Source organism: Phyllobates terribilis, unplaced genomic scaffold (assembly GCF_046119375.1).
Source record: "Phyllobates terribilis strain yellow unplaced genomic scaffold, ASM4611937v1 Scaffold_40__1_contigs__length_11209783, whole genome shotgun sequence".
Classification (NCBI taxonomy): domain Eukaryota; kingdom Metazoa; phylum Chordata; class Amphibia; order Anura; family Dendrobatidae; genus Phyllobates; species Phyllobates terribilis.
In genome coordinates, this window is record NW_027362800.1 from 8,386,501 (window position 1) to 8,399,028 (window position 12,528).

The window sequence follows — 12,528 nt, forward strand, 5'->3', positions numbered from 1 at the left end:
CATGCTGTCAACCTCTAGATCCCTCACATGCCTGCACTTTTCGGCTTGCTGCTGCTGCAATCCACGCGTTTTAGATCTGCATAACTCCACCTCTTTTAGCACAGTACCCTCAACCCCCGGCTGTTCCCACCCGCCTCAACACCGTTGGAAGGGAGGAGAACCAATTAAGGCGGGGGGGGGGGTGGAACGAGCAGCTGTCTACCCTTAGCAGGAGGGTTGCTGATTAATTACCTCTCCTGCTGCTGCTGCTGCTGGCTGTCCAGCAGCAGACTGAAGGTTGCTGCTGCTGTGCGCAGGTATATAAAGGCTCAGAGCCTATTATGACACGCGCAGCCAGCGTTCCATTGCCACATTCCGTCTACTGCAGGCGGGATACCTGGATGGCTGAATGTCACTGAGAAGCTCACAGAGACCGCCATAAGCAACAGTTTAAAAGAATGCCACAGACTAATCAACCAAACTTTTTGGGTTGGTTTCTCTTTTATAGTCTGCAGGCATTAAATGAAAGAAGTCAGTGTTCCAGCAGAGGGAGACAACGTTTCAGAAAAGGCATTGTAGCAAACCAAAAAAGAAATTTTAAGCGCAGCAGAGTAACCAGCTCACATACCTGTTAGCTCAGGTGAGTTTAAAAGGCTGCTGTTGATAACAAGGGCATTTGCTAAATAGATGGTGTGTGTGCAACAATATACTGAAAGGTCAATTATATTGTGCAGCTTATCTCACCACCTGTAGTTATTTAGGTGAAAGCTCCAAAATGCTTGCCTAATATGTCTGTTTATCCAAAAGGAAGTATAGAGGGAGAGCTAGATAGATAGCATTGCATTACATTACATTACATGGCAATGCAATGCACAGTTGCTGAAGTTGAACCAAAATGAGCTTGTCATCTGGCTTCTGCAACTTTTAACATGAAAAATCCAATGAGGAGAAGAAAAGCAAAGCCAAAGAGTCCATCCCAAAATCCGACAAACAAGCAAAATGAACAAAAAGCATTGAATTCAATTCTTTCTGATTTTAGAAACTGCATTAAAGAAGGGGTGCACCGGTCCTGGAGATACTGCAATACCAGGTCAATGCGTGGAGTGGACAGAGCAAGCTCTTTTTCCATCTCCCTGTTCTAAAAATCCATTTAATATATGGTCCCCAGATAGGGGACGTATCAGATATTAAACTGATAAGAACAGATACTACACTTGATCTTAGCCAAAAGGCCGAGAAGCGATAACCAGAATTGGTTTCCGACTACGGTGCCACCCAAGGATTCTGAAAAGTCCATTTGTGGAGATGGCCACCTGGACTCCCGTTAAGAAGACATGCTGTCAACCTCTAGATCCCTCACATGCCTGCACTTTTCGGCTTGCTGCTGCTGCAATCCACGCGTTTTAGATCTGCATAACTCCACCTCTTTTAGCACAGTACCCTCAACCCCCGGCTGTTCCCACCCGCCTCAACACCGTTGGAAGGGAGGAGAACCAATTAAGGCAGGGGGGGGGTGGAACGAGCAGCTGTCTACCCTTAGCAGGAGGGTTGCTGATTAATTACCTCTCCTGCTGCTGCTGCTGCTGGCTGTCCAGCAGCAGGCTGAAGGTGGCTGCTGCTGTGCGCAGGTATATAAAGGCTCAGAGCCTATTATGACACGCGCAGCCAGCGTTCCATTGCCACATTCCGTCTACTGCAGGCGGGATACCTGGATGGCTGAATGTCACTGAGAAGCTCACAGAGACCGCCATAAGCAACAGTTTAAAAGAATGCCACAGACTAATCAACCAAACTTTTTGGGTTGGTTTCTCTTTTATAGTCTGCAGGCATTAAATGAAAGAAGTCAGTGTTCCAGCAGAGGGAGACAACGTTTCAGAAAAGGCATTGTAGCAAACCAAAAAAGAAATTTTAAGCGCAGCAGAGTAACCAGCTCACATACCTGTTAGCTCAGGTGAGTTTAAAAGGCTGCTGTTGATAACAAGGGCATTTGCTAAATAGATGGTGTGTGTGCAACAATATACTGAAAGGTCAATTATATTGTGCAGCTTATCTCACCACCTGTAGTTATTTAGGTGAAAGCTCCAAAATGCTTGCCTAATATGTCTGTTTATCCAAAAGGAAGTATAGAGGGAGAGCTAGATAGATAGCATTGCATTACATTACATTACATGGCAATGCAATGCACAGTTGCTGAAGTTGAACCAAAATGAGCTTGTCATCTGGCTTCTGCAACTTTTAACATGAAAAATCCAATGAGGAGAAGAAAAGCAAAGCCAAAGAGTCCATCCCAAAATCCGACAAACAAGCAAAATGAACAAAAAGCATTGAATTCAATTCTTTCTGATTTTAGAAACTGCATTAAAGAAGGGGTGCACCGGTCCTGGAGATACTGCAATACCAGGTCAATGCGTGGAGTGGACAGAGCAAGCTCTTTTTCCATCTCCCTGTTCTAAAAATCCATTTAATATATGGTCCCCAGATAGGGGACGTATCAGATATTAAACTGATAAGAACAGATTTTTTGATTGAAGCTGCATCCAAGGCACTGAAAAATGTGACCGAAGTCACACCAAAACAGCGCACGAGGCGAGGATTCATGTGGACCCTTCCCGGAGGAGAGGGTCCCCAATAAACCATCCCCATCCCTCCGAGCCAGAAGGCCACAGCGAGGGTCAGGGATCTCCGATGCTCTCCCTAGCCGAAGCCGGAGAAGAGCCGTTTTCGTGCTCCCAGCTTCCATCTAGGCTGCCACCCTAGTGGAGCTGGAGCCTGTGTTGGTTTCTCAGCCCAAAGCTGACCGGACCTCCGACCGGGTTTATAAAAATTCCCCTTCCTAGCCCGGAGGCCAGGAATAGGGGGGGTTGCTCAGAAAGTATGATTGGCAAAGGTGCGGCGTGCTACGAAGCCAAGTCTTTCTGGGGTTCCCAGTCCCAGTAAGCTTGGACTCCCACCAGGGCGCCTACTCCTGGGGCACATTGCTCCAAAGCCCTCACACTTACCCAGCCTAGTGACTTCGATCCTGGAGGGCCATGTTTTCCATCAGATAACTCTATGAGCCACCTGGCGTACTAACAAGTGCACCAAACCAGTGTGTAATATGCATCAATTTACTAGGGCAGCCCAAGGACAAAACTGCCTTTTCAAAAGATACTACACTTGATCTTAGCCAAAAGGCCGAGAAGCGATAACCAGAATTGGTTTCCGACTACGGTGCCACCCAAGGATTCTGAAAAGTCCATTTGTGGAGATGGCCACCTGGACTCCCGTTAAGAAGACATGCTGTCAACCTCTAGATCCCTCACATGCCTGCACTTTTCGGCTTGCTGCTGCTGCAATCCACGCGTTTTAGATCTGCATAACTCCACCTCTTTTAGCACAGTACCCTCAACCCCCGGCTGTTCCCACCCGCCTCAACACCGTTGGAAGGGAGGAGAACCAATTAAGGCGGGGGGGGGGTGGAACGAGCAGCTGTCTACCCTTAGCAGGAGGGTTGCTGATTAATTACCTCTCCTGCTGCTGCTGCTGCTGGCTGTCCAGCAGCAGACTGAAGGTTGCTGCTGCTGTGCGCAGGTATATAAAGGCTCAGAGCCTATTATGACACGCGCAGCCAGCGTTCCATTGCCACATTCCGTCTACTGCAGGCGGGATACCTGGATGGCTGAATGTCACTGAGAAGCTCACAGAGACCGCCATAAGCAACAGTTTAAAAGAATGCCACAGACTAATCAACCAAACTTTTTGGGTTGGTTTCTCTTTTATAGTCTGCAGGCATTAAATGAAAGAAGTCAGTGTTCCAGCAGAGGGAGACAACGTTTCAGAAAAGGCATTGTAGCAAACCAAAAAAGAAATTTTAAGCGCAGCAGAGTAACCAGCTCACATACCTGTTAGCTCAGGTGAGTTTAAAAGGCTGCTGTTGATAACAAGGGCATTTGCTAAATAGATGGTGTGTGTGCAACAATATACTGAAAGGTCAATTATATTGTGCAGCTTATCTCACCACCTGTAGTTATTTAGGTGAAAGCTCCAAAATGCTTGCCTAATATGTCTGTTTATCCAAAAGGAAGTATAGAGGGAGAGCTAGATAGATAGCATTGCATTACATTACATTACATGGCAATGCAATGCACAGTTGCTGAAGTTGAACCAAAATGAGCTTGTCATCTGGCTTCTGCAACTTTTAACATGAAAAATCCAATGAGGAGAAGAAAAGCAAAGCCAAAGAGTCCATCCCAAAATCCGACAAACAAGCAAAATGAACAAAAAGCATTGAATTCAATTCTTTCTGATTTTAGAAACTGCATTAAAGAAGGGGTGCACCGGTCCTGGAGATACTGCAATACCAGGTCAATGCGTGGAGTGGACAGAGCAAGCTCTTTTTCCATCTCCCTGTTCTAAAAATCCATTTAATATATGGTCCCCAGATAGGGGACGTATCAGATATTAAACTGATAAGAACAGATACTACACTTGATCTTAGCCAAAAGGCCGAGAAGCGATAACCAGAATTGGTTTCCGACTACGGTGCCACCCAAGGATTCTGAAAAGTCCATTTGTGGAGATGGCCACCTGGACTCCCGTTAAGAAGACATGCTGTCAACCTCTAGATCCCTCACATGCCTGCACTTTTCGGCTTGCTGCTGCTGCAATCCACGCGTTTTAGATCTGCATAACTCCACCTCTTTTAGCACAGTACCCTCAACCCCCGGCTGTTCCCACCCGCCTCAACACCGTTGGAAGGGAGGAGAACCAATTAAGGCAGGGGGGGGTGGAACGAGCAGCTGTCTACCCTTAGCAGGAGGGTTGCTGATTAATTACCTCTCCTGCTGCTGCTGCTGCTGGCTGTCCAGCAGCAGACTGAAGGTGGCTGCTGCTGTGCGCAGGTATATAAAGGCTCAGAGCCTATTATGACACGCGCAGCCAGCGTTCCATTGCCACATTCCGTCTACTGCAGGCGGGATACCTGGATGGCTGAATGTCACTGAGAAGCTCACAGAGACCGCCATAAGCAACAGTTTAAAAGAATGCCACAGACTAATCAACCAAACTTTTTGGGTTGGTTTCTCTTTTATAGTCTGCAGGCATTAAATGAAAGAAGTCAGTGTTCCAGCAGAGGGAGACAACGTTTCAGAAAAGGCATTGTAGCAAACCAAAAAAGAAATTTTAAGCGCAGCAGAGTAACCAGCTCACATACCTGTTAGCTCAGGTGAGTTTAAAAGGCTGCTGTTGATAACAAGGGCATTTGCTAAATAGATGGTGTGTGTGCAACAATATACTGAAAGGTCAATTATATTGTGCAGCTTATCTCACCACCTGTAGTTATTTAGGTGAAAGCTCCAAAATGCTTGCCTAATATGTCTGTTTATCCAAAAGGAAGTATAGAGGGAGAGCTAGATAGATAGCATTGCATTACATTACATTACATGGCAATGCAATGCACAGTTGCTGAAGTTGAACCAAAATGAGCTTGTCATCTGGCTTCTGCAACTTTTAACATGAAAAATCCAATGAGGAGAAGAAAAGCAAAGCCAAAGAGTCCATCCCAAAATCCGACAAACAAGCAAAATGAACAAAAAGCATTGAATTCAATTCTTTCTGATTTTAGAAACTGCATTAAAGAAGGGGTGCACCGGTCCTGGAGATACTGCAATACCAGGTCAATGCGTGGAGTGGACAGAGCAAGCTCTTTTTCCATCTCCCTGTTCTAAAAATCCATTTAATATATGGTCCCCAGATAGGGGACGTATCAGATATTAAACTGATAAGAACAGATACTACACTTGATCTTAGCCAAAAGGCCGAGAAGCGATAACCAGAATTGGTTTCCGACTACGGTGCCACCCAAGGATTCTGAAAAGTCCATTTGTGGAGATGGCCACCTGGACTCCCGTTAAGAAGACATGCTGTCAACCTCTAGATCCCTCACATGCCTGCACTTTTCGGCTTGCTGCTGCTGCAATCCACGCGTTTTAGATCTGCATAACTCCACCTCTTTTAGCACAGTACCCTCAACCCCCGGCTGTTCCCACCCGCCTCAACACCGTTGGAAGGGAGGAGAACCAATTAAGGCAGGGGGGGGGGGGTGGAACGAGCAGCTGTCTACCCTTAGCAGGAGGGTTGCTGATTAATTACCTCTCCTGCTGCTGCTGCTGCTGGCTGTCCAGCAGCAGACTGAAGGTGGCTGCTGCTGTGCGCAGGTATATAAAGGCTCAGAGCCTATTATGACACGCGCAGCCAGCGTTCCATTGCCACATTCCGTCTACTGCAGGCGGGATACCTGGATGGCTGAATGTCACTGAGAAGCTCACAGAGACCGCCATAAGCAACAGTTTAAAAGAATGCCACAGACTAATCAACCAAACTTTTTGGGTTGGTTTCTCTTTTATAGTCTGCAGGCATTAAATGAAAGAAGTCAGTGTTCCAGCAGAGGGAGACAACGTTTCAGAAAAGGCATTGTAGCAAACCAAAAAAGAAATTTTAAGCGCAGCAGAGTAACCAGCTCACATACCTGTTAGCTCAGGTGAGTTTAAAAGGCTGCTGTTGATAACAAGGGCATTTGCTAAATAGATGGTGTGTGTGCAACAATATACTGAAAGGTCAATTATATTGTGCAGCTTATCTCACCACCTGTAGTTATTTAGGTGAAAGCTCCAAAATGCTTGCCTAATATGTCTGTTTATCCAAAAGGAAGTATAGAGGGAGAGCTAGATAGATAGCATTGCATTACATTACATTACATGGCAATGCAATGCACAGTTGCTGAAGTTGAACCAAAATGAGCTTGTCATCTGGCTTCTGCAACTTTTAACATGAAAAATCCAATGAGGAGAAGAAAAGCAAAGCCAAAGAGTCCATCCCAAAATCCGACAAACAAGCAAAATGAACAAAAAGCATTGAATTCAATTCTTTCTGATTTTAGAAACTGCATTAAAGAAGGGGTGCACCGGTCCTGGAGATACTGCAATACCAGGTCAATGCGTGGAGTGGACAGAGCAAGCTCTTTTTCCATCTCCCTGTTCTAAAAATCCATTTAATATATGGTCCCCAGATAGGGGACGTATCAGATATTAAACTGATAAGAACAGATTTTTTGATTGAAGCTGCATCCAAGGCACTGAAAAATGTGACCGAAGTCACACCAAAACAGCGCACGAGGCGAGGATTCATGTGGACCCTTCCCGGAGGAGAGGGTCCCCAATAAACCATCCCCATCCCTCCGAGCCAGAAGGCCACAGCGAGGGTCAGGGATCTCCGATGCTCTCCCTAGCCGAAGCCGGAGAAGAGCCGTTTTCGTGCTCCCAGCTTCCATCTAGGCTGCCACCCTAGTGGAGCTGGAGCCTGTGTTGGTTTCTCAGCCCAAAGCTGACCGGACCTCCGACCGGGTTTATAAAAATTCCCCTTCCTAGCCCGGAGGCCAGGAATAGGGGGGGTTGCTCAGAAAGTATGATTGGCAAAGGTGCGGCGTGCTACGAAGCCAAGTCTTTCTGGGGTTCCCAGTCCCAGTAAGCTTGGACTCCCACCAGGGCGCCTACTCCTGGGGCACATTGCTCCAAAGCCCTCACACTTACCCAGCCTAGTGACTTCGATCCTGGAGGGCCATGTTTTCCATCAGATAACTCTATGAGCCACCTGGCGTACTAACAAGTGCACCAAACCAGTGTGTAATATGCATCAATTTACTAGGGCAGCCCAAGGACAAAACTGCCTTTTCAAAAGATACTACACTTGATCTTAGCCAAAAGGCCGAGAAGCGATAACCAGAATTGGTTTCCGACTACGGTGCCACCCAAGGATTCTGAAAAGTCCATTTGTGGAGATGGCCACCTGGACTCCCGTTAAGAAGACATGCTGTCAACCTCTAGATCCCTCACATGCCTGCACTTTTCGGCTTGCTGCTGCTGCAATCCACGCGTTTTAGATCTGCATAACTCCACCTCTTTTAGCACAGTACCCTCAACCCCCGGCTGTTCCCACCCGCCTCAACACCGTTGGAAGGGAGGAGAACCAATTAAGGCGGGGGGGGGGTTGGAACGAGCAGCTGTCTACCCTTAGCAGGAGGGTTGCTGATTAATTACCTCTCCTGCTGCTGCTGCTGCTGGCTGTCCAGCAGCAGACTGAAGGTGGCTGCTGCTGTGCGCAGGTATATAAAGGCTCAGAGCCTATTATGACACGCGCAGCCAGCGTTCCATTGCCACATTCCGTCTACTGCAGGCGGGATACCTGGATGGCTGAATGTCACTGAGAAGCTCACAGAGACCGCCATAAGCAACAGTTTAAAAGAATGCCACAGACTAATCAACCAAACTTTTTGGGTTGGTTTCTCTTTTATAGTCTGCAGGCATTAAATGAAAGAAGTCAGTGTTCCAGCAGAGGGAGACAACGTTTCAGAAAAGGCATTGTAGCAAACCAAAAAAGAAATTTTAAGCGCAGCAGAGTAACCAGCTCACATACCTGTTAGCTCAGGTGAGTTTAAAAGGCTGCTGTTGATAACAAGGGCATTTGCTAAATAGATGGTGTGTGTGCAACAATATACTGAAAGGTCAATTATATTGTGCAGCTTATCTCACCACCTGTAGTTATTTAGGTGAAAGCTCCAAAATGCTTGCCTAATATGTCTGTTTATCCAAAAGGAAGTATAGAGGGAGAGCTAGATAGATAGCATTGCATTACATTACATTACATGGCAATGCAATGCACAGTTGCTGAAGTTGAACCAAAATGAGCTTGTCATCTGGCTTCTGCAACTTTTAACATGAAAAATCCAATGAGGAGAAGAAAAGCAAAGCCAAAGAGTCCATCCCAAAATCCGACAAACAAGCAAAATGAACAAAAAGCATTGAATTCAATTCTTTCTGATTTTAGAAACTGCATTAAAGAAGGGGTGCACCGGTCCTGGAGATACTGCAATACCAGGTCAATGCGTGGAGTGGACAGAGCAAGCTCTTTTTCCATCTCCCTGTTCTAAAAATCCATTTAATATATGGTCCCCAGATAGGGGACGTATCAGATATTAAACTGATAAGAACAGATACTACACTTGATCTTAGCCAAAAGGCCGAGAAGCGATAACCAGAATTGGTTTCCGACTACGGTGCCACCCAAGGATTCTGAAAAGTCCATTTGTGGAGATGGCCACCTGGACTCCCGTTAAGAAGACATGCTGTCAACCTCTAGATCCCTCACATGCCTGCACTTTTCGGCTTGCTGCTGCTGCAATCCACGCGTTTTAGATCTGCATAACTCCACCTCTTTTAGCACAGTACCCTCAACCCCCGGCTGTTCCCACCCGCCTCAACACCGTTGGAAGGGAGGAGAACCAATTAAGGCGGGGGGGGGGTGGAACGAGCAGCTGTCTACCCTTAGCAGGAGGGTTGCTGATTAATTACCTCTCCTGCTGCTGCTGCTGCTGCTGGCTGTCCAGCAGCAGACTGAAGGTGGCTGCTGCTGTGCGCAGGTATATAAAAGCTCAGAGCCTATTATGACACGCGCAGCCAGCGTTCCATTGCCACATTCCGTCTACTGCAAGCGGGATACCTGGATGGCTGAATGTCACTGAGAAGCTCACAGAGACCGCCATAAGCAACAGTTTAAAAGAATGCCACAGACTAATCAACCAAACTTTTTGGGTTGGTTTCTCTTTTATAGTCTGCAGGCATTAAATGAAAGAAGTCAGTGTTCCAGCAGAGGGAGACAACGTTTCAGAAAAGGCATTGTAGCAAACCAAAAAAGAAATTTTAAGCGCAGCAGAGTAACCAGCTCACATACCTGTTAGCTCAGGTGAGTTTAAAAGGCTGCTGTTGATAACAAGGGCATTTGCTAAATAGATGGTGTGTGTGCAACAATATACTGAAAGGTCAATTATATTGTGCAGCTTATCTCACCACCTGTAGTTATTTAGGTGAAAGCTCCAAAATGCTTGCCTAATATGTCTGTTTATCCAAAAGGAAGTATAGAGGGAGAGCTAGATAGATAGCATTGCATTACATTACATTACATGGCAATGCAATGCACAGTTGCTGAAGTTGAACCAAAATGAGCTTGTCATCTGGCTTCTGCAACTTTTAACATGAAAAATCCAATGAAGAGAAGAAAAGCAAAGCCAAAGAGTCCATCCCAAAATCCGACAAACAAGCAAAATGAACAAAAAGCATTGAATTCAATTCTTTCTGATTTTAGAAACTGCATTAAAGAAGGGGTGCACCGGTCCTGGAGATACTGCAATACCAGGTCAATGCGTGGAGTGGACAGAGCAAGCTCTTTTTCCATCTCCCTGTTCTAAAAATCCATTTAATATATGGTCCCCAGATAGGGGACGTATCAGATATTAAACTGATAAGAACAGATACTACACTTGATCTTAGCCAAAAGGCCGAGAAGCGATAACCAGAATTGGTTTCCGACTACGGTGCCACCCAAGGATTCTGAAAAGTCCATTTGTGGAGATGGCCACCTGGACTCCCGTTAAGAAGACATGCTGTCAACCTCTAGATCCCTCACATGCCTGCACTTTTCGGCTTGCTGCTGCTGCAATCCACGCGTTTTAGATCTGCATAACTCCACCTCTTTTAGCACAGTACCCTCAACCCCCGGCTGTTCCCACCCGCCTCAACACCGTTGGAAGGGAGGAGAACCAATTAAGGCGGGGGGGGGGGGTGGAACGAGCAGCTGTCTACCCTTAGCAGGAGGGTTGCTGATTAATTACCTCTCCTGCTGCTGCTGCTGCTGCTGCTGGCTGTCCAGCAGCAGACTGAAGGTGGCTGCTGCTGTGCGCAGGTATATAAAGGCTCAGAGCCTATTATGACACGCGCAGCCAGCGTTCCATTGCCACATTCCGTCTACTGCAGGCGGGATACCTGGATGGCTGAATGTCACTGAGAAGCTCACAGAGACCGCCATAAGCAACAGTTTAAAAGAATGCCACAGACTAATCAACCAAACTTTTTGGGTTGGTTTCTCTTTTATAGTCTGCAGGCATTAAATGAAAGAAGTCAGTGTTCCAGCAGAGGGAGACAACGTTTCAGAAAAGGCATTGTAGCAAACCAAAAAAGAAATTTTAAGCGCAGCAGAGTAACCAGCTCACATACCTGTTAGCTCAGGTGAGTTTAAAAGGCTGCTGTTGATAACAAGGGCATTTGCTAAATAGATGGTGTGTGTGCAACAATATACTGAAAGGTCAATTATATTGTGCAGCTTATCTCACCACCTGTAGTTATTTAGGTGAAAGCTCCAAAATGCTTGCCTAATATGTCTGTTTATCCAAAAGGAAGTATAGAGGGAGAGCTAGATAGATAGCATTGTATTACATTACATTACATGGCAATGCAATGCACAGTTGCTGAAGTTGAACCAAAATGAGCTTGTCATCTGGCTTCTGCAACTTTTAACATGAAAAATCCAATGAGGAGAAGAAAAGCAAAGCCAAAGAGTCCATCCCAAAATCCGACAAACAAGCAAAATGAACAAAAAGCATTGAATTCAATTCTTTCTGATTTTAGAAACTGCATTAAAGAAGGGGTGCACCGGTCCTGGAGATACTGCAATACCAGGTCAATGCGTGGAGTGGACAGAGCAAGCTCTTTTTCCATCTCCCTGTTCTAAAAATCCATTTAATATATGGTCCCCAGATAGGGGACGTATCAGATATTAAACTGATAAGAACAGATACTACACTTGATCTTAGCCAAAAGGCCGAGAAGCGATAACCAGAATTGGTTTCCGACTACGGTGCCACCCAAGGATTCTGAAAAGTCCATTTGTGGAGATGGCCACCTGGACTCCCGTTAAGAAGACATGCTGTCAACCTCTAGATCCCTCACATGCCTGCACTTTTCGGCTTGCTGCTGCTGCAATCCACGCGTTTTAGATCTGCATAACTCCACCTCTTTTAGCACAGTACCCTCAACCCCCGGCTGTTCCCACCCGCCTCAACACCGTTGGAAGGGAGGAGAACCAATTAAGGCGGGGGGGGGTGGAACGAGCAGCTGTCTACCCTTAGCAGGAGGGTTGCTGATTAATTACCTCTCCTGCTGCTGCTGCTGCTGGCTGTCCAGCAGCAGACTGAAGGTGGCTGCTGCTGTGCGCAGGTATATAAAGGCTCAGAGCCTATTATGACACGCGCAGCCAGCGTTCCATTGCCACATTCCGTCTACTGCAGGCGGGATACCTGGATGGCTGAATGTCACTGAGAAGCTCACAGAGACCGCCATAAGCAACAGTTTAAAAGAATGCCACAGACTAATCAACCAAACTTTTTGGGTTGGTTTCTCTTTTATAGTCTGCAGGCATTAAATGAAAGAAGTCAGTGTTCCAGCAGAGGGAGACAACGTTTCAGAAAAGGCATTGTAGCAAACCAAAAAAGAAATTTTAAGCGCAGCAGAGTAACCAGCTCACATACCTGTTAGCTCAGGTGAGTTTAAAAGGCTGCTGTTGATAACAAGGGCATTTGCTAAATAGATGGTGTGTGTGCAACAATATACTGAAAGGTCAATTATATTGTGCAGCTTATCTCACCACCTGTAGTTATTTAGGTGAAAGCTCCAAAATGCTTGCCTA

At 46.2% G+C, this 12,528-nt stretch overlaps 8 non-coding genes and 2 pseudogenes across 8 annotated transcripts; all 10 read right to left on the bottom strand.

The window, feature by feature from the left end:
* Positions 1–1,032: 1,032 nt before the first annotated feature.
* LOC141189627 (U2 spliceosomal RNA) lies at positions 1,033–1,223 on the bottom strand. Its single transcript, XR_012263679.1, has one exon. It is a non-coding gene; the product is annotated as a U2 spliceosomal RNA (small nuclear RNA).
* Positions 1,224–2,343: 1,120 nt separating this feature from the next.
* LOC141185648 (U2 spliceosomal RNA) lies at positions 2,344–2,525 on the bottom strand. The gene has a single exon (XR_012260289.1). It is a non-coding gene; the product is annotated as a U2 spliceosomal RNA (small nuclear RNA).
* A 524-nt stretch (positions 2,526–3,049) lies between these two features.
* Positions 3,050–3,165, bottom strand: LOC141186132 (U2 spliceosomal RNA; annotated as a pseudogene).
* A 1,120-nt stretch (positions 3,166–4,285) lies between these two features.
* LOC141189628 (U2 spliceosomal RNA) lies at positions 4,286–4,476 on the bottom strand. The gene has a single exon (XR_012263680.1). It is a non-coding gene; the product is annotated as a U2 spliceosomal RNA (small nuclear RNA).
* Positions 4,477–5,595: 1,119 nt separating this feature from the next.
* LOC141189629 (U2 spliceosomal RNA) lies at positions 5,596–5,786 on the bottom strand. Its single transcript, XR_012263681.1, has one exon. It is a non-coding gene; the product is annotated as a U2 spliceosomal RNA (small nuclear RNA).
* Positions 5,787–6,909: 1,123 nt separating this feature from the next.
* On the bottom strand, positions 6,910–7,091 carry LOC141185649 (U2 spliceosomal RNA). The gene has a single exon (XR_012260290.1). It is a non-coding gene; the product is annotated as a U2 spliceosomal RNA (small nuclear RNA).
* A 524-nt stretch (positions 7,092–7,615) lies between these two features.
* Positions 7,616–7,731, bottom strand: LOC141186133 (U2 spliceosomal RNA; annotated as a pseudogene).
* A 1,121-nt stretch (positions 7,732–8,852) lies between these two features.
* LOC141189630 (U2 spliceosomal RNA) lies at positions 8,853–9,043 on the bottom strand. The gene has a single exon (XR_012263682.1). It is a non-coding gene; the product is annotated as a U2 spliceosomal RNA (small nuclear RNA).
* Positions 9,044–10,166: 1,123 nt separating this feature from the next.
* On the bottom strand, positions 10,167–10,357 carry LOC141189631 (U2 spliceosomal RNA). Its single transcript, XR_012263683.1, has one exon. It is a non-coding gene; the product is annotated as a U2 spliceosomal RNA (small nuclear RNA).
* A 1,128-nt stretch (positions 10,358–11,485) lies between these two features.
* Positions 11,486–11,676, bottom strand: LOC141189632 (U2 spliceosomal RNA). Its single transcript, XR_012263684.1, has one exon. It is a non-coding gene; the product is annotated as a U2 spliceosomal RNA (small nuclear RNA).
* Positions 11,677–12,528: the final 852 nt, after the last annotated feature.